General features: G+C 52.0%; 1 long non-coding RNA gene across 1 annotated transcript in view; it reads left to right on the forward strand.

The window, feature by feature from the left end:
- The first annotated feature begins 664 nt into the window (after positions 1-664).
- The window catches only part of LOC140407067 (uncharacterized), a 63,318-nt gene continuing 41,020 nt past the window's right edge, over positions 665-22,962 (forward strand). Inside the window, exon 1 of the long non-coding RNA XR_011939425.1 lies at positions 665-808. This is a non-coding gene — a long non-coding RNA (uncharacterized lncRNA). The remainder of the gene's footprint in view (positions 809-22,962) is intronic.

The raw sequence follows: 22,962 nt of genomic DNA on the forward strand, positions 1-22,962 counted from the left end.
AGAGAGACAGAGAGAGAGAGAGAGACAGAGAGAGAGAGAGAGACAGAGAGAGAGAGAGAGACAGAGAGAGGACAGACAGAGAGAGAGAGAGAGAGAGAGAGAGAGAGAGAGACAGACAGAGAGAGTGAGAGACAGACAGAGAGAGTGAGAGACAGACAGAGAGAGTGAGAGACAGACAGAGAGAGTGAGAGACAGGACAGAGAGAGTGAGAGACAGACAGAGAGAGAGACAGAGAGAGACAGAGAGAGTGAGGAGTGAGAGTGAGAGTGGGAGACACAAAGGGAGAGAGAGAGAGAGAGAGAGAGAGAGGACACACAAAGGGAGAGAGAGAGAGAGAGAGAGAGACACATACAAAGGGAGAGAGAGAGAGAGAGAGAGAGAGACACATACAAAGGGAGAGAGAGAGAGACACACACACAAAGGGAGAGAGAGAGAGAGAGAGAGAGAGAGAGACACACACACAAAGGGAGAGAGAGAGAGAGAGAGAGAGACACACACACAAAGGGAGAGAGGAGAGAGACACAAAGGGAGAGAGAGAGAGACACAAAGGGAGAGAGAGAGAGACACAAAGGGAGAGAGAGAGAGACACAAAGGGAGAGAGAGAGAGACACAAAGGGAGAGAACCGAGAGGGGGAAGGGGGTGGGAGGAGAGGGGGGAGGCGGTGAGAGCGGAGCTGGGACGGGGAGGGGGATAGAGCAGTGAAGAGTAAACTCTTTTTCTGTTTGTCTCGAAGGGAAAGGTTTAGGAAGGCACGAAAACGGAATATCTGAACCGCTGAAAGTGAAGGTGAAATGTGACACAACTGGGGTAAGATTTCAATTAATCACCAACGTTCCTCTCTCTCAGGGAGATATCTGTACCCTGACTGGTGTCTCTCAGTCCCCTCTCTCTCTCAGGGGTGTATCTGTACACTGACTGGTGTCTCTCAGTCCCCTCTCTCTCAGGGAGATATCTGTACTCTGACTGCTGTCTCTCAGTCCCCTCTCTCTCAGGGAGATATCTGTACACTGACTGGTGTCTCTCAGTCCCCCCTCTCTCGGGGAGATATCTGTACACTGACTGGTGTCTCTCAGTCCCCTCTCTCTCAGGGAGATATCTGTACCCTGACTGGTGTCTCTCAGTCCCCTCTCTCTCAGGGAGATATCTGTACACTGACTGCTGTCTCTCAGTCCCCTCTCTCTCTCTGGGAGATATCTGTACACTGACTGCTGTCTCTCAGTCCCCTCTCTCTCTCAGGGAGATATCTGTACACTGACTGGTGTCTCTCAGTCCCCTCTCTCTCAGGGAGATATCTGTACACTGACTGGTGTCTCTCAGTCCCCTCTCTCTCAGGGAGTTATCTGTACACTGACTGGTGTCTCTCAGGCCCCTCTCTCAGGGAGATATCTGTACACTGACTGGTGTCTCTCAGTCCCCTCTCTCTCTCAGGGAGATATCTGTACACTGACTGGTGTCTCTCAGTCCCCCCTCTCTCTCAGGGAGATATCTGTACACTGACTGGTGTCTCTCAGTCCTGTCTCTCTCTCTCTCTCAGGGAGATATCTGTACACTGACTGGTGTCTCTCAGTCCCCTCTCTCTCAGGGAGATATCTGTACACTGACTGGTGTCTCTCAGTCCACTCTCTCTCAGGGAGATATCTGTACACTGACTGGTGTCTCTCAGTCTCCTCTCTCTCTCAGGGAGACACCTGTACACTGACTGGTGTCTCTCAGTCCTGTCTCTCTCTCTCTCTCAGGGAGATATCTGTACACTGACTGGTGTCTCTCAGTCCCCTCTCTCTCAGGGAGATATCTGTACACTGACTGGTGTCTCTCAGTCTCCTCTCTCTCTCAGGGAGACACCTGTACACTGACTGGTGTCACTCGGTCCCCTCTCTCTCGGAGATATCTGTACACAGACTGGTGTCTCTCAGTCCCCTCTCTCTCTGAGGGAGATATCTGTACTGACTGGTGTCTCTCAGTCCCTCTCTCTCAGGGAGATATCTGTACACTGACTGGTGTCTCTCAGTCCCTCTCTCTCAGGGAGATATCTGTACACTGACTGGTGTCTCTCAGTCCCTCTCTCTCAGGGAGATATCTGTACACTGACTGGTGTCTCTCAGTCCCCTCTCTCTCTGAGGGAGATATCTGTACTGACTGGTGTCTCTCAGTCCCTCTCTCTCAGGGAGATATCTGTACACTGACTGGTGTCTCTCAGCCCCCACTCTCTCAGGGAGATATCTGTACACTGACTAGTGTGTCTCAATCCCTTCTCTCTCTCAGGGAGATATCTGTACACTGACTGGGGTCTCTCGGTCACCACTCTCTCAGGGAGATATCTGTACACTGACTGGTGTCTCTCAGTCCCCTCTCTCTCTCAGGGAGATATCTGTACACTGACTGGTGTCTCTCAGTCCCCTCTCTCTCTCTGGGAGATATCTGTACACTGACTGGTGTCTCTCAGTCCTCTCTCTCTCAAGGAGATATCTGCACACTGACTGGCGTCTCTCAGTCCCCTCTCTCTCAGGGAGATATCTGTACACTGACTGGTGTCTCTCAGTCCCCTCTCTCTCAGGGAGATATCTGCACACTGACTGGTGTCTCTCAGTCCCCTCTCTCTCTCTCTCTCTCAGGGAGATATCTGTACACTGACTGGTGTCTCTCAGTCCCCTCTCAGCGAGATACCTGTACACTGACTGGTGTCTCTCAGTCCCCTCTCTCTCGGGGAGATATCTGTACACTGACTGGTGTCTCTCAGACCCCTCTCAGCGAGATACCTGTACACTGACTGGTGTCTCTCAGTCCCCTCTCTCTCGGGGAGATTTCTGTACACTGACTGGAGTCTCTCAGTCCCCTCTCTCTCTCTCGGGGAGATATCTGTACACTGACTGGTGTCTCTCAGACCCCTCTCTCTCAGGGAGATATCTGTACACTGACTGGTGTCTCTCAGTCCCCTCTCAGCGAGATACCTGTACACTGACTGGTGTCTCTCAGTCCCCTCTCTCTCGGGGAGATTTCTGTACACTGACTGGAGTCTCTCAGTCCCCTCTCTCTCTCTCGGGGAGATATCTGTACACTGACTGGTGTCTCTCAGACCCCCTCTCTCTCAGGGAGATATCTGTACACTGACTGGTGTCTCTCAGTCCCCCCCCTCTCTCAGGCAGATATCTGTACACTGACTGGTGTCTCTCAGTCCTCTCTCTCACAGGGAGATATCTGTACACTGACGGGTGTCTGTCAGTCCCCTCTCAGGGAGATATCTGTACACTGACTGGAGTCTCTCAATCCCCTCTCTCTCAGGGAGATATCTGTACACTGACTGGTATCTCTCAGTCCCCCCTCTCTCAGGGAGATATCTGTACACTGACTGGTGTCTCTCAGTCCCCTCTCTCTCAGGGAGATATCTGTACACTGACTGGTGTCTCTCAGTCCCCTCTCTCTCAGGGAGATATCTGTACGCTGACTGGTGTCTCTCAGTCCTCTCTCTCAGGGAGATATCTGTACGCTGACTGGTGTTTCTCAGTCCTCTCTCTCTCTCAGGGAGATATCTGTACCCTGACTGGTGTCTCTCAGTCCCCTCTCTCTCAGGGAGATATCTGTACCCTGACTGGTGTCTCTCAGTCCCCTCTCTCTCAGGGAGATATCTGTACACTGACTGGTGTCTCTCAGTCCCCCCTCTCTCTCAGGGAGATATCTGTACACTGACTGGTGTCTCTCAGTCCCCTTCTCTCAGGGAGATATCTGTACACTGACTGGTGTCTCTCAGTCCCCTCTCTCTCAGCGAGATATCTGCACACTGACTGGTGTCTCTCAGTCCCCTCTCTCTCAGGGAGATATCTGTACACTGACTGGTGTCTCTCAGTCCCCTCTCAGCGAGATATCTGCACACTGACTGGTGTCTCTCAGTCCCCTCTCTCTCAGGGAGATATCTGTACACTGACTGGTGTCTCTCAGTCCCCTCTCTCTCAGCGAGATATCTGCACACTGACTTGTGTCTCTCAGTCCCCTCTCTCTCTCTCAGGGAGATATCTGCACACTGACTGGTGTCTCTCAGTCCCCCCTCTCTCTCAGGGAGATATCTGTACACTGACTGGTGTCTCTCAGTCCCCTCTCTCTCAGGGAGATATCTGTACACTGACTGGTGTCTCTCAGTCCCCTCTCTCTCAGGGAGATATCTGTACACTGACTGGTATCTCTCAGTCCCCTCTCTCTCTCAGGGAGATATCTGTACACTGACTGGTGTCTCTCAGTCCCCTCTCTCTCAGGGAGATATCTGTACACTGACTGGCGTCTCTCAGTCCCCTCTCTCTCTCAGGGAGATATCTGTACACTGACTGGTGTCACTCAGTCCTGTCTCTCTCTCTCTCTCCGGGAGATATCTGTACACTGACCGGTGTCTCTCAGTCCCCTCTCTCTCTCTGGGAGATATCTGTACACTGACTGGTGTCTCTCAGTCCCCTCTCTCTCTCAGTGAGATATCTGTACACTGACGGGTGTCTCTCAGTCCCCCTCTCTCAGTGAGATATGTTTACACTGACTGGTGTCACTCAGTCCCCTCTCTCTCTCAGGGAGATATCTGTACACTGACTGGTGTCTCTCAGTCCCCTCTCTCTCTCAGGGAGATATCTGTACACTGACTGGTGTCTCTCAGTCCCCTCTCTCTCAGGGAGATATCTGTACACAGACTGGAGTCTCTCAGTCCCCTCTCTCTCAGGGAGATATCTGTACACTGACTGGTGTTTCTCGGTCCCCTCTCTCTCTCTCAGGGAGATATCTGTACACTGACTGGTGTCTCTCAGTCCCCTCTCAGGGAGATACCTGTACACTGACTGGTGTCTCTCAGTCCCCTCTCTCTCAGGGAGATATCTGTACACTGACTGGTGTCTCTCAGTCACCTCTCTCTCTGGGAGATATCTGTACACTGACTGGTGTCTCTCAGTCCCCTCTCTCTCAGGGAGATATCTGTACACTGACTGGTGTCTCTCAGTCCCCTCTCTCTCAGGGAGATATCTGTACACTGACTGGTGCCTCTCAGTCCCCTCTCTCTCAGGGGGATATCTGTACACTGACTGGTGTCTCTCAGTCCCCTCTCTCTCAGGGAGATATCTGTACACTGACTGGTGTCTCTCAGTCCCCTCTCTCTCTCTCAGGGAGATATCTGTACACTGACTGGTGTCTCTCAGTCCCCTCTCTCTCAGGGAGATATCTGTACACTGACTGGTGTCTCTCAGTCCCCTCTCTCACTCAGGGAGATATCTGTACACTGACTGGTGTCTCTCAGTCCCCTCTCTCTCAGGGAGATATCTGTACACTGACTGGTGTATCTCAGTCCCCTCTCAGGGAGATATCTGTACACTGCCTGGTGTCTCCCAGTCCCATCTCTCTCAGGGAGATATCTGTACACTGACTGGTGTCTCTCAGTCCCCTCTCTCTTTCTCAGGGAGATATCTGTACACTGACTGGTGTCTCTCAGTCCCCTCTCTCTCAGGGAGATATCTGTACACTGACTGGTGTCTCTCAGTCCCCACTCTCTCAGGGAGATATCTGGACACTGACTGGTGTCTCTCAGTCCCCTCTCTCTCTCTCAGGGAGATATCTGTACACAGACTGGTGTCTCTCAGTCCCCTCTCTCTCACCGAGATATCTGTACACTGACTGGTGTCTCTCAGTCCCCTCTCTCTCAGGGATATATATGTACACTGACTGGTGTCTCTCAGTCCCCTCTCTCTCTCTCTCAGGGAGATATCTGTACACTGACTGGTGTCTCTCAGTCCCCTCTCTCTCTCTCTCAGGGAAATATCTGTACACTGACTGGTGTCTCTCAGTCCCCTCTCTCTCAGGGAGATATCTGTACACTGACTGGTGTCTCTCAGTCCCCTCTCTCTCTCTCTCTCAGGGAGATATCTGTACACTGACTGGTGTCTATCAGTCACCTCTCTCTCTCTGGGAGATATCTGTACACTGACTGGTGTCTCTCAGTCCCCTCTCTCTGAGGGAGATATCTGTACACTGACTGGTGTCTCTCAGTCCCCTCTCTCTCAGGGAGATATCTGTACACTGACTGGTGTCTCTCAGTCCCCTCTCTCTCAGGGAGATATCTGTACACTGACTGGTGTCTCTCAGTCCCCTCTCTCTCAGGGAGATATCAGTACACTGACTGGTGTCTCTCAGTCCCCTCTCTCTCAGGGAGATATCTGTACACTGACTGGTGTCTCTCAGTCCCCTCTCTCTCAGGGAGATATCTGTACACTGACTGGTGTCTCTCAGTCCCCTCTCTCTCTCTCAGGGAGATATCTGTACACTGACTGGTGTCTCTCAGTCCCCTCTCTCTCTCTCAGGGAGATATCTGTACACTGACTGGTGTCTCTCAGTCCCCTCTCTCTCAGGGAGATATCTGTACCCTGACTGGTGTCTCTCAGTCCCCTCTCTCTCAGGGAGATATCTGTACCCTGACTGGTGTCTCTCAGTCCCCTCTCTCTCAGGGAGATATCTGTACCCTGACTGGTGTCTCTCAGTCCCCTCTCTCTCAGGGAGATATCTGTACCCTGACTGGTGTCTCTCAGTCCCCTCTCTCTCAGGGTGATATCTGTACACTGACTGGTGTCTCTCAGTCCTCTCTCTCTCAGGGAGATATCTGTACACTGACTGGTATCTCTCAGTCCCCTCTCTCTCTCAAGGAGATATCTGTACACTGACTGGTGTCTCTCAGTCCCCTCTCTCTCTCAGGGAGATATCTGTACACCTGACTGGTGTCTCTCAGTCCCCCCCTCTCTCTCAGGGAGATATCTGTACACTGACTGGTGTCTCTCAGTCCCCTCTCTCTCTCAGGGAGATATCTGTACACTGACTGGTGTCTCTCACTCCCCTCTCAGGGAGATATCTGTACACTGACTGGTGTCTCTCAGTCCTCTCTCTCTCTCGGGGAGATATCTGTACACTGACTGGTGTCTCTCAGTCCTCTCTCTCTCCCAGGGAGATATCTGTACGCTGACTGGTGTCTCTCAGTCCTCTCTCTCTCTCAGGGAGATATCTGTACACTGACTGGTGTCTCTCAGTCCCCTCTCTCTCTCTCAGGGAGATATCTGTACGCTGACTGGTGTTTCTCAGTCCTCTCTCTCTCTCTCTCAGGGAGATATCTGTACACTGACTGGTGTCTCTCAGTCCCCTCTCTCTCAGCGAGATATCTGTACACTGACTGGTGTCTCTCAGTCCCCTCTCTCTCAGGGAGATATCTGTACGCTGACTGGTGTTTCTCAGTCCTCTCTCTCTCTCAGGGAGATATCTGTACACTGACTGGTGTCTCTCAGTCCCCACTCTCTCAGGGAGATATCTGTACACTGACTGGCGTCTCTCAGTCCCCTCTCTCTCTCAGGGAGATATCTGGACACTGACTGGTGTCTCTCAGTCCCCTCTCTCTCTCAGGGAGATATCTGTACACAGACTGGTGTCTCTCAGTCCCCTCTCTCTCACGGAGATATCTGTACACTGACTGGTGTCTCTCAGTCCCCTCTCTCTCACGGAGATATCTGTACACTGACTGGTGTCTCTCAGTCCCCTCTCTCTCAGGGAGATATCTGTACACTGACTGGTGTCTCTCAGTCCCCTCTCTCTCTCTCTCTCAGGGAAATATCTGTACACTGACTGGTGTCTCTCAGTCCCCTCTCTCTCAGGGAGATATCTGTACACTGACTGGTGTCTCTCAGTCCCCTCTCTCTCTCTAGGAGATATCTGTACACTGACTGGTGTCTCTCAGTCCCCTCTCTCTCAGGGAGATATCTGTACGCTGACTGTTGTCTCTCAGTCCTCTCTCTCAGGGAGATATCTGTACGCTGACTGGTGTTTCTCAGTCCTCTCTCTCTCTCTCTCAGGGAGATATCTGTACACTGACTGGTGTCTCTCAGTCCCCTCTCTCTCTCTCTCAGGGAAATATCTGTACACTGACTGGTGTCTCTCAGTCCCCTCTCTCTCAGGGAGATATCTGTACACTGACTGGTGTCTCTCAGTCCCCTCTCTCTCTCTCTCTCTCAGGGAGATATCTGTACACTGACTGGTGTCTATCAGTCACCTCTCTCTCTCTGGGAGATATCTGTACACTGACTGGTGTCTCTCAGTCCTCTCTCTCTCTGGGAGATATCTGTACACTGACTGGTGTCTCTCAGTCCCCTCTCTCTCAGGGAGATATCTGTACACTGACTGGTGTCTCTCAGTCCCCTCTCTCTCAGGGAGATATCTGTACACTGACTGGTGTCTCTCAGTCCCCTCTCTCTCAGGGAGATATCTGTACACTGACTGGTGTCTCTCAGTCCCCTCTCTCTCAGGGAGATATCTGTACACTGACTGGTGTCTCTCAGTCCCCTCTCTCTCAGGGAGATATCTGTACACTGACTGGTGTCTCTCAGTCCCCTCTCTCTCTCTCAGGGAGATATCTGTACACTGCCTGGTGTCTCTCAGTCCCCTCTCTCTCTCTCAGGGAGATATCTGTACACTGACTGGTGTCTCTCAGTCCCCTCTCTCTCAGGGAGATATCTGTACCCTGACTGGTGTCTCTCAGTCCCCTCTCTCTCAGGGAGATATCTGTACCCTGACTGGTGTCTCTCAGTCCCCTCTCTCTCAGGGAGATATCTGTACCCTGACTGGTGTCTCTCAGTCCCCTCTCTCTCAGGGAGATATCTGTACACTGACTGGTGTCTCTCAGTCCTCTCTCTCTCAGGGAGATATCTGTACACTGACTGGTATCTCTCAGTCCCCTCTCTCTCTCAAGGAGATATCTGTACACTGACTGGTGTCTCTCAGTCCCCTCTCTCTCTCAGGGAGATATCTGTACACCTGACTGGTGTCTCTCAGTCCCCCCCTCTCTCTCAGGGAGATATCTGTACACTGACTGGTGTCTCTCAGTCCCCTCTCTCTCTCAGGGAGATATCTGTACACTGACTGGTGTCTCTCACTCCCCTCTCAGGGAGATATCTGTACACTGACTGGTGTCTCTCAGTCCTCTCTCTCTCTCGGGGAGATATCTGTACACTGACTGGTGTCTCTCAGTCCTCTCTCTCTCCCAGGGAGATATCTGTACGCTGACTGGTGTCTCTCAGTCCTCTCTCTCTCTCAGGGAGATATCTGTACACTGACTGGTGTCTCTCAGTCCCCTCTCTCTCTCTCAGGGAGATATCTGTACGCTGACTGTTGTCTCTCAGTCCTCTCTCTCAGGGAGATATCTGTACGCTGACTGGTGTTTCTCAGTCCTCTCTCTCTCTCTCAGGGAGATATCTGTACACTGACTGGTGTCTCTCAGTCCCCTCTCTCTCTCTCTCAGGGAAATATCTGTACACTGACTGGTGTCTCTCAGTCCCCTCTCTCTCAGGGAGATATCTGTACACTGACTGGTGTCTCTCAGTCCCCTCTCTCTCTCTCTCTCTCAGGGAGATATCTGTACACTGACTGGTGTCTATCAGTCACCTCTCTCTCTCTGGGAGATATCTGTACACTGACTGGTGTCTCTCAGTCCCCTCTCTCTGAGGGAGATATCTGTACACTGACTGGTGTCTCTCAGTCCCCTCTCTCTCAGGGAGATATCTGTACACTGACTGGTGTCTCTCAGTCCCCTCTCTCTCAGGGAGATATCTGTACACTGACTGGTGTCTCTCAGTCCCCTCTCTCTCAGGGAGATATCTGTACACTGACTGGTGTCTCTCAGTCCCCTCTCTCTCAGGGAGATATCTGTACACTGACTGGTGTCTCTCAGTCCCCTCTCTCTCAGGGAGATATCTGTACACTGACTGGTGTCTCTCAGTCCCCTCTCTCTCTCTCAGGGAGATATCTGTACACTGACTGGTGTCTCTCAGTCCCCTCTCTCTCTCTCAGGGAGATATCTGTACACTGACTGGTGTCTCTCAGTCCCCTCTCTCTCAGGGAGATATCTGTACCCTGACTGGTGTCTCTCAGTCCCCTCTCTCTCAGGGAGATATCTGTACCCTGACTGGTGTCTCTCAGTCCCCTCTCTCTCAGGGAGATATCTGTACCCTGACTGGTGTCTCTCAGTCCCCTCTCTCTCAGGGAGATATCTGTACACTGACTGGTGTCTCTCAGTCCTCTCTCTCTCAGGGAGATATCTGTACACTGACTGGTATCTCTCAGTCCCCTCTCTCTCTCAAGGAGATATCTGTACACTGACTGGTGTCTCTCAGTCCCCTCTCTCTCTCAGGGAGATATCTGTACACCTGACTGGTGTCTCTCAGTCCCCCCCTCTCTCTCAGGGAGATATCTGTACACTGACTGGTGTCTCTCAGTCCCCTCTCTCTCTCAGGGAGATATCTGTACACTGACTGGTGTCTCTCACTCCCCTCTCAGGGAGATATCTGTACACTGACTGGTGTCTCTCAGTCCTCTCTCTCTCTCGGGGAGATATCTGTACACTGACTGGTGTCTCTCAGTCCTCTCTCTCTCCCAGGGAGATATCTGTACGCTGACTGGTGTCTCTCAGTCCTCTCTCTCTCTCAGGGAGATATCTGTACACTGACTGGTGTCTCTCAGACCCCTCTCTCTCTCTCAGGGAGATATCTGTACGCTGACTGGTGTTTCTCAGTTCTCTCTCTCTCTCTCAGGGAGATATCTGTACACTGACTGGTGTCTCTCAGTCCCCTCTCTCTCAGCGAGATATCTGTACACTGACTGGTGTCTCTCAGTCCCCTCTCTCTCTCACAGGGAGATATCTGTACGCTGACTGGTGTTTCTCAGTCCTCTCTCTCTCTCTCAGGGAGATATCTGTACACTGACTGGTGTCTCTCAGTCCCCACTCTCTCAGGGAGATATCTGTACACTGACTGGTGTCTCTCAGTCCCCTCTCTCTCTCAGGGAGATATCTGGACACTGACTGGTGTCTCTCAGTCCCCTCTCTCTCTCTCAGGGAGATATCTGTACACAGACTGGTGTCTCTCAGTCCCCTCTCTCTCACGGAGATATCTGTACACTGACTGGTGTCTCTCAGTCCCCTCTCTCTCACGGAGATATCTGTACACTGACTGGTGTCTCTCAGTCCCCTCTCTCTCAGGGAGATATCTGTACACTGACTGGTGTCTCTCAGTCCCCTCTCTCTCTCTCTCTCAGGGAAATATCTGTACACTGACTGGTGTCTCTCAGTCCCCTCTCTCTCAGGGAGATATCTGTACACTGACTGGTGTCTCTCAGTCCCCTCTCTCTCTCTAGGAGATATCTGTACACTGACTGGTGTCTCTCAGTCCCCTCTCTCTCAGGGAGATATCTGTACGCTGACTGTTGTCTCTCAGTCCTCTCTCTCAGGGAGATATCTGTACGCTGACTGGTGTTTCTCAGTCCTCTCTCTCTCTCTCAGGGAGATATCTGTACACTGACTGGTGTCTCTCAGTCCCCTCTCTCTCTCTCTCAGGGAAATATCTGTACACTGACTGGTGTCTCTCAGTCCCCTCTCTCTCAGGGAGATATCTGTACACTGACTGGTGTCTCTCAGTCCCCTCTCTCTCTCTCTCTCTCAGGGAGATATCTGTACACTGACTGGTGTCTATCAGTCACCTCTCTCTCTCTGGGAGATATCTGTACACTGACTGGTGTCTCTCAGTCCTCTCTCTCTCTGGGAGATATCTGTACACTGACTGGTGTCTCTCAGTCCCCTCTCTCTCAGGGAGATATCTGTACACTGACTGGTGTCTCTCAGTCCCCTCTCTCTCAGGGAGATATCTGTACACTGACTGGTGTCTCTCAGTCCCCTCTCTCTCAGGGAGATATCTGTACACTGACTGGTGTCTCTCAGTCCCCTCTCTCTCAGGGAGATATCTGTACACTGACTGGTGTCTCTCAGTCCCCTCTCTCTCAGGGAGATATCTGTACACTGACTGGTGTCTCTCAGTCCCCTCTCTCTCTCTCAGGGAGATATCTGTACACTGCCTGGTGTCTCTCAGTCCCCTCTCTCTCTCTCAGGGAGATATCTGTACACTGACTGGTGTCTCTCAGTCCCCTCTCTCTCAGGGAGATATCTGTACCCTGACTGGTGTCTCTCAGTCCCCTCTCTCTCAGGGAGATATCTGTACCCTGACTGGTGTCTCTCAGTCCCCTCTCTCTCAGGGAGATATCTGTACCCTGACTGGTGTCTCTCAGTCCCCTCTCTCTCAGGGAGATATCTGTACACTGACTGGTGTCTCTCAGTCCTCTCTCTCTCAGGGAGATATCTGTACACTGACTGGTATCTCTCAGTCCCCTCTCTCTCTCAAGGAGATATCTGTACACTGACTGGTGTCTCTCAGTCCCCTCTCTCTCTCAGGGAGATATCTGTACACCTGACTGGTGTCTCTCAGTCCCCCCCTCTCTCTCAGGGAGATATCTGTACACTGACTGGTGTCTCTCAGTCCCCTCTCTCTCTCAGGGAGATATCTGTACACTGACTGGTGTCTCTCACTCCCCTCTCAGGGAGATATCTGTACACTGACTGGTGTCTCTCAGTCCTCTCTCTCTCTCGGGGAGATATCTGTACACTGACTGGTGTCTCTCAGTCCTCTCTCTCTCCCAGGGAGATATCTGTACGCTGACTGGTGTCTCTCAGTCCTCTCTCTCTCTCAGGGAGATATCTGTACACTGACTGGTGTCTCTCAGTCCCCTCTCTCTCTCTCAGGGAGATATCTGTACGCTGACTGTTGTCTCTCAGTCCTCTCTCTCAGGGAGATATCTGTACGCTGACTGGTGTTTCTCAGTTCTCTCTCTCTCTCAGGGAGATATCTGTACACTGACTGGTGTCTCTCAGTCCCCTCTCTCTCTCTCTCAGGGAAATATCTGTACACTGACTGGTGTCTCTCAGTCCCCTCTCTCTCAGGGAGATATCTGTACACTGACTGGTGTCTCTCAGTCCCCTCTCTCTCTCTCTCTCTCAGGGAGATATCTGTACACTGACTGGTGTCTATCAGTCACCTCTCTCTCTCTGGGAGATATCTGTACACTGACTGGTGTCTCTCAGTCCCCTCTCTCTGAGGGAGATATCTGTACACTGACTGGTGTCTCTCAGTCCCCTCTCTCTCAGGGAGATATCTGTACACTGACTGGTGTCTCTCAGTCCCCTCTCTCTCAGGGAGATATCTGTACACTGACTGGTGTCTCTCAGTCCCCTCTCTCTCAGGGAGATATCTGTACACTGACTGGTGTCTCTCAGTCCCCTCTCTCTCAGGGAGATATCTGTACACTGACTGGTGTCTCTCAGTCCCCTCTCTCTCAGGGAGATATCTGTACACTGACTGGTGTCTCTCAGTCCCCTCTCTCTCTCTCAGGGAGATATCTGTACACTGACTGGTGTCTCTCAGTCCCCTCTCTCTCTCTCTCAGGGAGATATCTGTACACTGACTGGTGTCTCTCAGTCCCCTCTCTCTCAGGGAGATATCTGTACCCTGACTGGTGTCTCTCAGTCCCCTCTCTCTCAGGGAGATATCTGTACCCTGACTGGTGTCTCTCAGTCCCCTCTCTCTCAGGGAGATATCTGTACCCTGACTGGTGTCTCTCAGTCCCCTCTCTCTCAGGGAGATATCTGTACACTGACTGGTGTCTCTCAGTCCTCTCTCTCTCAGGGAGATATCTGTACACTGACTGGTATCTCTCAGTCCCCTCTCTCTCTCAAGGAGATATCTGTACACTGACTGGTGTCTCTCAGTCCCCTCTCTCTCTCAGGGAGATATCTGTACACCTGACTGGTGTCTCTCAGTCCCCCCCTCTCTCTCAGGGAGATATCTGTACACTGACTGGTGTCTCTCAGTCCCCTCTCTCTCTCAGGGAGATATCTGTACACTGACTGGTGTCTCTCACTCCCCTCTCAGGGAGATATCTGTACACTGACTGGTGTCTCTCAGTCCTCTCTCTCTCTCGGGGAGATATCTGTACACTGACTGGTGTCTCTCAGTCCTCTCTCTCTCCCAGGGAGATATCTGTACGCTGACTGGTGTCTCTCAGTCCTCTCTCTCTCTCAGGGAGATATCTGTACACTGACTGGTGTCTCTCAGACCCCTCTCTCTCTCTCAGGGAGATATCTGTACGCTGACTGGTGTTTCTCAGTTCTCTCTCTCTCTCTCAGGGAGATATCTGTACACTGACTGGTGTCTCTCAGTCCCCTCTCTCTCAGCGAGATATCTGTACACTGACTGGTGTCTCTCAGTCCCCTCTCTCTCTCTCAGGGAGATATCTGTACGCTGACTGGTGTTTCTCAGTCCTCTCTCTCTCTCTCAGGGAGATATCTGTACACTGACTGGTGTCTCTCAGTCCCCACTCTCTCAGGGAGATATCTGTACACTGACTGGTGTCTCTCAGTCCCCTCTCTCTCTCAGGGAGATATCTGGACACTGACTGGTGTCTCTCAGTCCCCTCTCTCTCTCTCAGGGAGATATCTGTACACAGACTGGTGTCTCTCAGTCCCCTCTCTCTCACGGAGATATCTGTACACTGACTGGTGTCTCTCAGTCCCCTCTCTCTCACGGAGATATCTGTACACTGACTGGTGTCTCTCAGTCCCCTCTCTCTCAGGGAGATATCTGTACACTGACTGGTGTCTCTCAGTCCCCTCTCTCTCTCTCTCTCTCAGGGAAATATCTGTACACTGACTGGTGTCTCTCAGTCCCCTCTCTCTCAGGGAGATATCTGTACACTGACTGGTGTCTCTCAGTCCCCTCTCTCTCTCTAGGAGATATCTGTACACTGACTGGTGTCTCTCAGTCCCCTCTCTCTCAGGGAGATATCTGTACGCTGACTGGTGTCTCTCAGTCCTCTCTCTCAGGGAGATATCTGTACGCTGACTGGTGTTTCTCAGTCCTCTCTCTCTCTCTCAGGGAGATATCTGTACACTGACTGGTGTCTCTCAGTCCCCTCTCTCTCAGGGAGATATCTGTACCCTGACTGGTGTCTCTCAGTCCCCTCTCTCTCAGGGAGATATCTGTACACTGACTGGTGTCTCTCAGTCCCCCCTCTCTCTCAGGGAGATATCTGTACACTGACTGGTGTCTCTCAGTCCCCTCTCTCTCAGGGAGATATCTGTACACTGACTGGTGTCTCTCAGTCCCCTTCTCTCAGGGAGATATCTGTACACTGACTGGTGTCTCTCAGTCCCCTCTCTCTCAGCGAGATATCTGCACACTGACTGGTGTCTCTCAGTCCCCTCTCTCTCAGGGAGCTATCTGTACACTGACTGGTGTCTCTCAGTCCCCTCTCAGCGAGATATCTGCACACTGACTGGTGTCTCTCAGTCCCCTCTCTCTCAGGGAGATATCTGTACACTGACTGGTGTCTCTCAGTCCCCTCTCTCTCAGCGAGATATCTGCACACTGACTGGTGTCTCTCAGTCCCCTCTCTCTCAGGGAGATATCTGTACACTGACTGGTGTCTCTCAGTCCCCTCTCTCTCAGCGAGATATCTGAACACTGACTTGTGTCTCTCAGTCCCCTCTCTCTCTCTCAGGGAGATATCTGCACACTGACTGGTGTCTCTCAGTCCCCCCTCTCTCTCAGGGAGATATCTGTACACTGACTGGTGTCTCTCAGTCCCCTCTCTCTCAGCGAGATATCTGCACACTGACTGGTGTCTCTCAGTCCCCTCTCTCTCTCAGGGAGATATCTGTACACTGACTGGTATCTCTCAGTCCCCTCTCTCTCTCACGGAGATATCTGTACACTGACTGGTGTCTCTCAGTCCCCTCTCTCTCAGGGAGATATCTGTACACTGACTGGTGTCTCTCAGTCCCCTCTCTCTCAGGGAGATATCTGTACACTGACTGGTGTCTCTCAGTCCCCTCTCTCTCAGGGAGATATCTGTACACTGACTGGTATCTCTCAGTCCCCTCTCTCTCTCAGGGAGATATCTGTACACTGACTGGTGTCTCTCAGTCCCCTCTCTCTCAGGGAGATATCTGTACACTGACTGGCGTCTCTCAGTCCCCTCTCTCTCTCAGGGAGATATCTGTACACTGACTGGTGTCACTCAGTCCTGTCTCTCTCTCTCTCTCAGGGAGATATCTGTACACTGACCGGTGTCTCTCAGTCCCCTCTCTCTCTCTGGGAGATATCTGTACACTGACCGGTGTCTCTCAGTCCCCTCTCTCTCTCAGTGAGATATCTGTACACTGACGGGTGTCTCTCAGTCCCCCTCTCTCAGTGAGATATGTTTACACTGACTGGTGTCACTCAGTCCCCTCTCTCTCTCAGGGAGATATCTGTACACTGACTGGTGTCTCTCAGTCCCCTCTCTCTCTCAGGGAGATATCTGTACACTGACTGGTGTCTCTCAGTCCCCTCTCTCTCAGGGAGATATCTGTACACAGACTGGAGTCTCTCAGTCCCCTCTCTCTCAGGGAGATATCTGTACACTGACTGGTGTTTCTCGGTCCCCTCTCTCTCTCTCTCAGGGAGATATCTGTACACTGACTGGTGTCTCTCAGTCCCCTCTCAGGGAGATACCTGTACACTGACTGGTGTCTCTCAGTCCCCTCTCTCTCAGGGAGATATCTGTACACTGACTGGTGTCTCTCAGTCACCTCTCTCTCTCTGGGAGATATCTGTACACTGACTGGTGTCTCTCAGTCCCCTCTCTCTCAGGGAGATATCTGTACACTGACTGGTGTCTCTCAGTCCCCTCTCTCTCAGGGAGATATCTGTACACTGACTGGTGCCTCTCAGTCCCCTCTCTCTCAGGGAGATATCTGTACACTGACTGGTGTCTCTCAGTCCCCTCTCTCTCTCTCAGGGAGATATCTGTACACTGACTGGTGTCTCTCAGTCCCCTCTCTCTCTCTCAGGGAGATATCTGTACACTGACTGGTGTCTCTCAGTCCCCTCTCTCTCTCTCAGGGAGATATCTGTACACTGACTGGTGTCTCTCAGTCCCCTCTCTCTCAGGGAGATATCTGTACACTGACTGGTGTCTCTCAGTCCCCTCTCTCTCAGGGAGATATCTGTACACTGACTGGTGTCTCTCAGTCCCCTCTCTCTCAGGGAGATATCTGTACACTGACTGGTGTCTCTCATTCCCCTCTCTCTCTCTCAGGGAGATATCTGTACACTGACTGGTGTCTCTCAGTCCCCTCTCTCTCAGGGAGATATCTGTACACTGACTGGTGTCTCTCAGTCCCCTCTCTCACTCAGGGAGATATCTGTACACTGACTGGTGTCTCTCAGTCCCCTCTCTCTCAGGGAGATATCTGTACACTGACTGGTGTATCTCAGTCCCCTCTCAGGGAGATATCTGTACACTGCCTGGTGTCTCCCAGTCCCATCTCTCTTTCTCAGGGAGATATCTGTACACTGACTGGTGTCTCTCAGTCCCCTCTCTCTCAGCGAGATATCTGCACACTGACTGGTGTCTCTCAGTCCCCTCTCTCTCTCAGGGAGATATCTGTACACTGACTGGTATCTCTCAGTCCCCTCTCTCTCTCAGGGAGATATCTGTACACTGACTGGTGTCTCTCAGTCCCCTCTCTCTGAGGGAGATGTCTGTACCCTGACTGGTGTCTCTCAGTCCCCTCTCTCTCAGGGAGATATCTGTACACTGACTGGTATCTCTCAGTCCCCTCTCTCTCTCAGGGAGATATCTGTACACTGACTGGTGTCTCTCAGTCCCCTCTCTCTCAGGGAGATATCTGTACACTGACTGGTGTATCTCAGTCCCCTCTCAGGGAGATATCTGTACACTGCCTGGTGTCTCCCAGTCCCATCTCTCTCAGGGAGATATCTGTACACTGACTGGTGTCTCTCAGTCCCCTCTCTCTTTCTCAGGGAGATATCTGTACACTGACTGGTGTCTCTCAGTCCCCTCTCTCAGGGAGATATCTGTACACTGACTGGTGTCTCTCAGTCCCCACTCTCTCAGGGAGATATCTGGACACTGACTGGTGTCTCTCAGTCCCCTCTCTCTCTCTCAGGGAGATATCTGTACACAGACTGGTGTCTCTCAGTCCCCTCTCTCTCACGGAGATATCTGTACACTGACTGGTGTCTCTCAGTCCCCTCTCTCTCAGGGATATATATGTACACTGACTGGTGTCTCTCAGTCCCCTCTCTCTCTCTCAGGGAGATATCTGTACACTGACTGGTGTCTCTCAGTCCCCTCTCTCTCTCTCTCTCTCAGGGAGATATCTGTACACTGACTGGTGTCTCTCAGTCCCCTCTCTCTCTCTCTCTCTCAGGGAGATATCTGTACACTGACTGGTGTCTATCAGTCACCTCTCTCTCTCTGGGAGATATCTGTACACTGACTGGTGTCTCTCAGTCCCCTCTCTCTGAGGGAGATATCTGTACACTGACTGGTGTCTCTCAGTCCCCTCTCTCTCAGGGAGATATCTGTACACTGACTGGTGTCTCTCAGTCCCCTCTCTCTCAGGGAGATATCTGTACACTGACTGGTGTCTCTCAGTCCCCTCTCTCTCAGGGAGATATCTGTACACTGACTGGTGTCTCTCAGTCCCCTCTCTCTCAGGGAGATATCTGTACCCTGACTGGTGTCTCTCAGTCCCCTCTCTCTCAGGGAGATATCTGTACCCTGACTGGTGTCTCTCAGTCCCCTCTCTCTCAGGGAGATATCTGTACACTGACTGGTGTCTCTCAGTCCTCTCTCTCTCAGGGAGATATCTGTACCCTGACTGGTGTCTCTCAGTCCCCTCTCTCTCAGGGAGATATCTGTACACTGACTGGTGTCTCTCAGTCCTCTCTCTCTCAGGGAGATATCTGTACACTGACTGGTATCTCTCAGTCCCCTCTCTCTCTCAAGGAGATATCTGTACACTGACTGGTGTCTCTCAGTCCCCTCTCTCTCTCAGGGAGATATCTGTACACCTGACTGGTGTCTCTCAGTCCCCCCCTCTCTCTCAGGGAGATATCTGTACACTGACTGGTGTCTCTCAGGCCCCTCTCTCTCTCAGGGAGATATCTGTACACTGACTGGTGTCTCTCAGTCCCCTCTCAGGGAGATATCTGTACACTGACTGGTTTCTCTCAGTCCTCTCTCTCTCTCGGGGAGATATCTGTACACTGACTGGTGTCTCTCAGTCCCCTCTCTCTCAGGGAGATATCTGTACACTGACTGGTGTCTCTCAGTCCTCTCTCTCTCCCAGGGAGATATCTGTACGCTGACTGGTGTCTCTCAGTCCTCTCTCTCTCTCAGGGAGATATCTGTACACTGACTGGTGTCTCTCAGTCCCCTCTCTCTCTCTCAGGGAGATATCTGTACGCTGACTGGTGTTTCTCAGTCCTCTCTCTCTCTCAGGGAGATATCTGTACACTGACTGGTGTCTCTCAGTCCCCTCTCTCTCAGCGAGATATCTGTACACTGACTGGTGTCTCTCAGTCCCCTCTCTCTCTCTCTCAGGGAGATATCTGTACACTGACTGGTGTTTCTCAGTCCTCTCTCTCTCTCTCTCAGGGAGATATCTGTACACTGACTGGCGTCTCTCAGTCCCCTCTCTCTCTCAGGGAGATATCTGGACACTGACTGGTGTCTCTCAGTCCCCTCTCTCTCTCTCAGGGAGATATCTGTACGCTGACTGGTGTTTCTCAGTCCTCTCTCTCTCTCAGGGAGATATCTGTACACTGACTGGCGTCTCTCAGTCCCCTCTCTCTCTCAGGGAGATATCTGGACACTGACTGGTGTCTCTCAGTCCCCTCTCTCTCTCTCAGGGAGATATCTGTACACAGACTGGTGTCTCTCAGTCCCCTCTCTCTCACGGAGATATCTGTACACAGACTGGTGTCTCTCAGTCCCCTCTCTCTCACGGAGATATCTGTACACTGACTGGTGTCTCTCAGTCCCCTCTCTCTCTCTCTCTCAGGGAGATATCTGTACACTGACTGGTGTCTCTCAGTCCCCTCTCTCTCTCTGGGAGATATCTGTACACTGACTGGTGTCTCTCAGTCCCCTCTCTCTCAGGGAGATATCTGTACGCTGACTGGTGTCTCTCAGTCCTCTCTCTCAGGGAGATATCTGTACGCTGACTGGTGTTTCTCAGTCCTCTCTCTCTCTCTCAGGGAGATATCTGTACAGTGACTGGTGTCTCTCAGTCTCCTCTCTCTCAGGGAGATGTCTGTACCCTGACTGGTGTCTCTCAGTCCCCTCTCTCTCAGGGAGATATCTGTACACTGACTGGTGTCTCTCAGTCCCCCCTCTCTCTCAGGGAGATATCTGTACACTGACTGGTGTCTCTCAGTCCCCTCTCTCTCAGGGAGATATCTGTACACTGACTGGTGTCTCTCAGTCCCCTTCTCTCAGGGAGATATCTGTACACTGACTGGTGTCTCTCAGTCCCCTCTCTCTCAGCGAGATATCTGCACACTGACTGGTGTCTCTCAGTCCCCTCTCTCTCAGTGAGATATCTGTACACTGACTGGTGTCTCTCAGTCCCCTCTCAGCGAGATATCTGCACACTGACTGGTGTCTCTCAGTCCCCTCTCTCTCAGGGAGATATCTGTACACTGACTGGTGTCTCTCAGTCCCCTCTCTCTCAGCGAGATATCTGCACACTGACTTGTGTCTCTCAGTCCCCTCTCTCTCTCTCTCAGGGAGATATCTGCACACTGACTGGTGTCTCTCTGTCCCCCCTCTCTCTCAGGGAGATATCTGTACACTGACTGGTGTCTCTCAGTCCCCTCTCTCTCAGCGAGATATCTGCACACTGACTGGTGTCTCTCAGTCCCCTCTCTCTCTCAGGGAGATATCTGTACACTGACTGGTATCTCTCAGTCCCCTCTCTCTCTCAGGGAGATATCTGTACACTGACTGGTGTCTCTCAGTCCCCTCTCTCTCAGGGAGATATCTGTACACTGACTGGTGTCTCTCAGTCCCCTCTCTCTCAGGGAGATATCTGTCCACTGACTGGTGTCTCTCAGTCCCCTCTCTCTCAGGGAGATATCTGTACACTGACTGGTATCTCTCAGTCCCCTCTCTCTCTCAGGGAGATATCTGTACACTGACTGGTATCTCTCAGTCCCCTCTCTCTCAGGGAGATATCTGTACCCTGCCTGGTGTCTCTCAGTCCCCTCTCTCTCAGGGAGATATCTGTACACTGACTGGCGTCTCTCAGTCCCCTCTCTCTCTCAGGGAGATATCTGTACACTGACTGGTGTCACTCAGTCCTGTCTCTCTCTCTCTCTCTCAGGGAGATATCTGTACACTGACCGGTGTCTCTCAGTCCCCTCTCTCTCTCTGGGAGATATCTGTACACTGACCGGTGTCTCTCAGTCCCCTCTCTCTCTCAGTGAGATATCTGTACACTGACGGGTGTCTCTCAGTCCCCCTCTCTCAGTGAGATATGTTTACACTGACTGGTGTCACTCAGTCCCCTCTCTCTCTCAGGGAGATATCTGTACACAGACTGGTGTCTCTCAGTCCCCTCTCTCTCTCAGGGAGATATCTGTACACTGACTGGTGTCTCTCAGTCCCCTCTCTCTCAGGGAGATATCTGTACACAGACTGGAGTCTCTCAGTCCCCTCTCTCTCAGGGAGATATCTGTACAATGACTGGTGTTTCTCGGTCCCCTCTCTCTCTCTCAGGGAGATATCTGTACACTGACTGGTGTCTCTCAGTCCCCTCTCAGGGAGATACCTGTACACTGACTGGTGTCTCTCAGTCCCCTCTCTCTCTCTCTCAGGGAAATATCTGTACACTGACTGGTGTCTCTCAGTCCCCTCTCTCTCAGGGAGATATCTGTACACTGACTGGTGTCTCTCAGTCCCCTCTCTCCCTCTCTCTCAGGGAGATATCTGTACACTGACTGGTGTCTCTCAGTCACCTCTCTCTCTCTGGGAGATATCTGTACACTGACTGGTGTCTCTCAGTCCCCTCTCTCTCAGGGAGATATCTGTACACTGACTGGTGTCTCTCAGTCCCCTCTCTCTCAGGGAGATATCTGTACACTGACTGGTGTCTCTCAGTCCCCTCTCTCTCAGGGAGATATCTGTACACTGACTGGTGTCTCTCAGTCCCCTCTCTCTCAGGGAGATATCTGTACACTGACTGGTGTCTCTCAGTCCCCTCTCTCTCTCTCAGGGAGATATCTGTACACTGACTGGTGTCTCTCAGTCCCCTCTCTCACTCAGGGAGATATCTGTACACTGACTGGTGTCTCTCAGTCCCCTCTCTCTCAGGGAGATATCTGTACACTGACTGGTGTATCTCAGTCCCCTCTCAGGGAGATATCTGTACACTGCCTGGTGACTCCCAGTCCCATCTCTCTCAGGGAGATAACTGTACACTGACTGGTGTCTCTCAGTCCCCTCTCTCTCTCTCAGGGAGATATCTGTACACTGACTGGTGTCTCTCAGTCCCCTCTCTCTCAGGGAGATATCTGGACACTGACTGGTGTCTCTCAGTCCCCTCTCTCTCTCTCAGGGAGATATCTGTACACAGACTGGTGTCTCTCAGTCCCCTCTCTCTCACGGAGATATCTGTACACTGACTGGTGTCTCTCAGTCCCCTCTCTCTCAGGGATATATATGTACACTGACTGGTGTCTCTCAGTCCCCTCTCTCTCTCTCAGGGAGATATCTGTACACTGACTGGTGTCTCTCAGTCCCCTCTCTCTCTCTCTCAGGGAAATATCTGTACACTGACTGGTGTCTCTCAGTCCCCTCTCTCTCAGGGAGATATCTGTACACTGGCTGGTGTCTCTCAGTCCCCTCTCTCTCTGTCTCTCAGGGAGATATCTGTACACTGACTGGTGTCTCTCAGTCACCTCTCTCTCTCTGGGAGATATCTGTACACTGACTGGTGTCTCTCAGTCCCCTCTCTCTCAGGGAGATATCTGTACACTGACTAGTGTCTCTCAGTCCCCTCTCTCTCAGGGAGATATCTGTACACTGACTGGTGTCTCTCAGTCCCCTCTCTCTCAGGGAGATATCTGTACACTGACTGGTGTCTCTCAGTCCCCTCTCTCTCAGGGAGATATCTGTACACTGACTGGTGTCTCTCAGTCCCCTCTCTCTCAGGGAGATATCTGTACACTGACTGGTGT

This window comes from Scyliorhinus torazame, unplaced genomic scaffold (assembly GCF_047496885.1).
Source record: "Scyliorhinus torazame isolate Kashiwa2021f unplaced genomic scaffold, sScyTor2.1 scaffold_1136, whole genome shotgun sequence".
Lineage (NCBI taxonomy): Eukaryota > Metazoa > Chordata > Chondrichthyes > Carcharhiniformes > Scyliorhinidae > Scyliorhinus > Scyliorhinus torazame.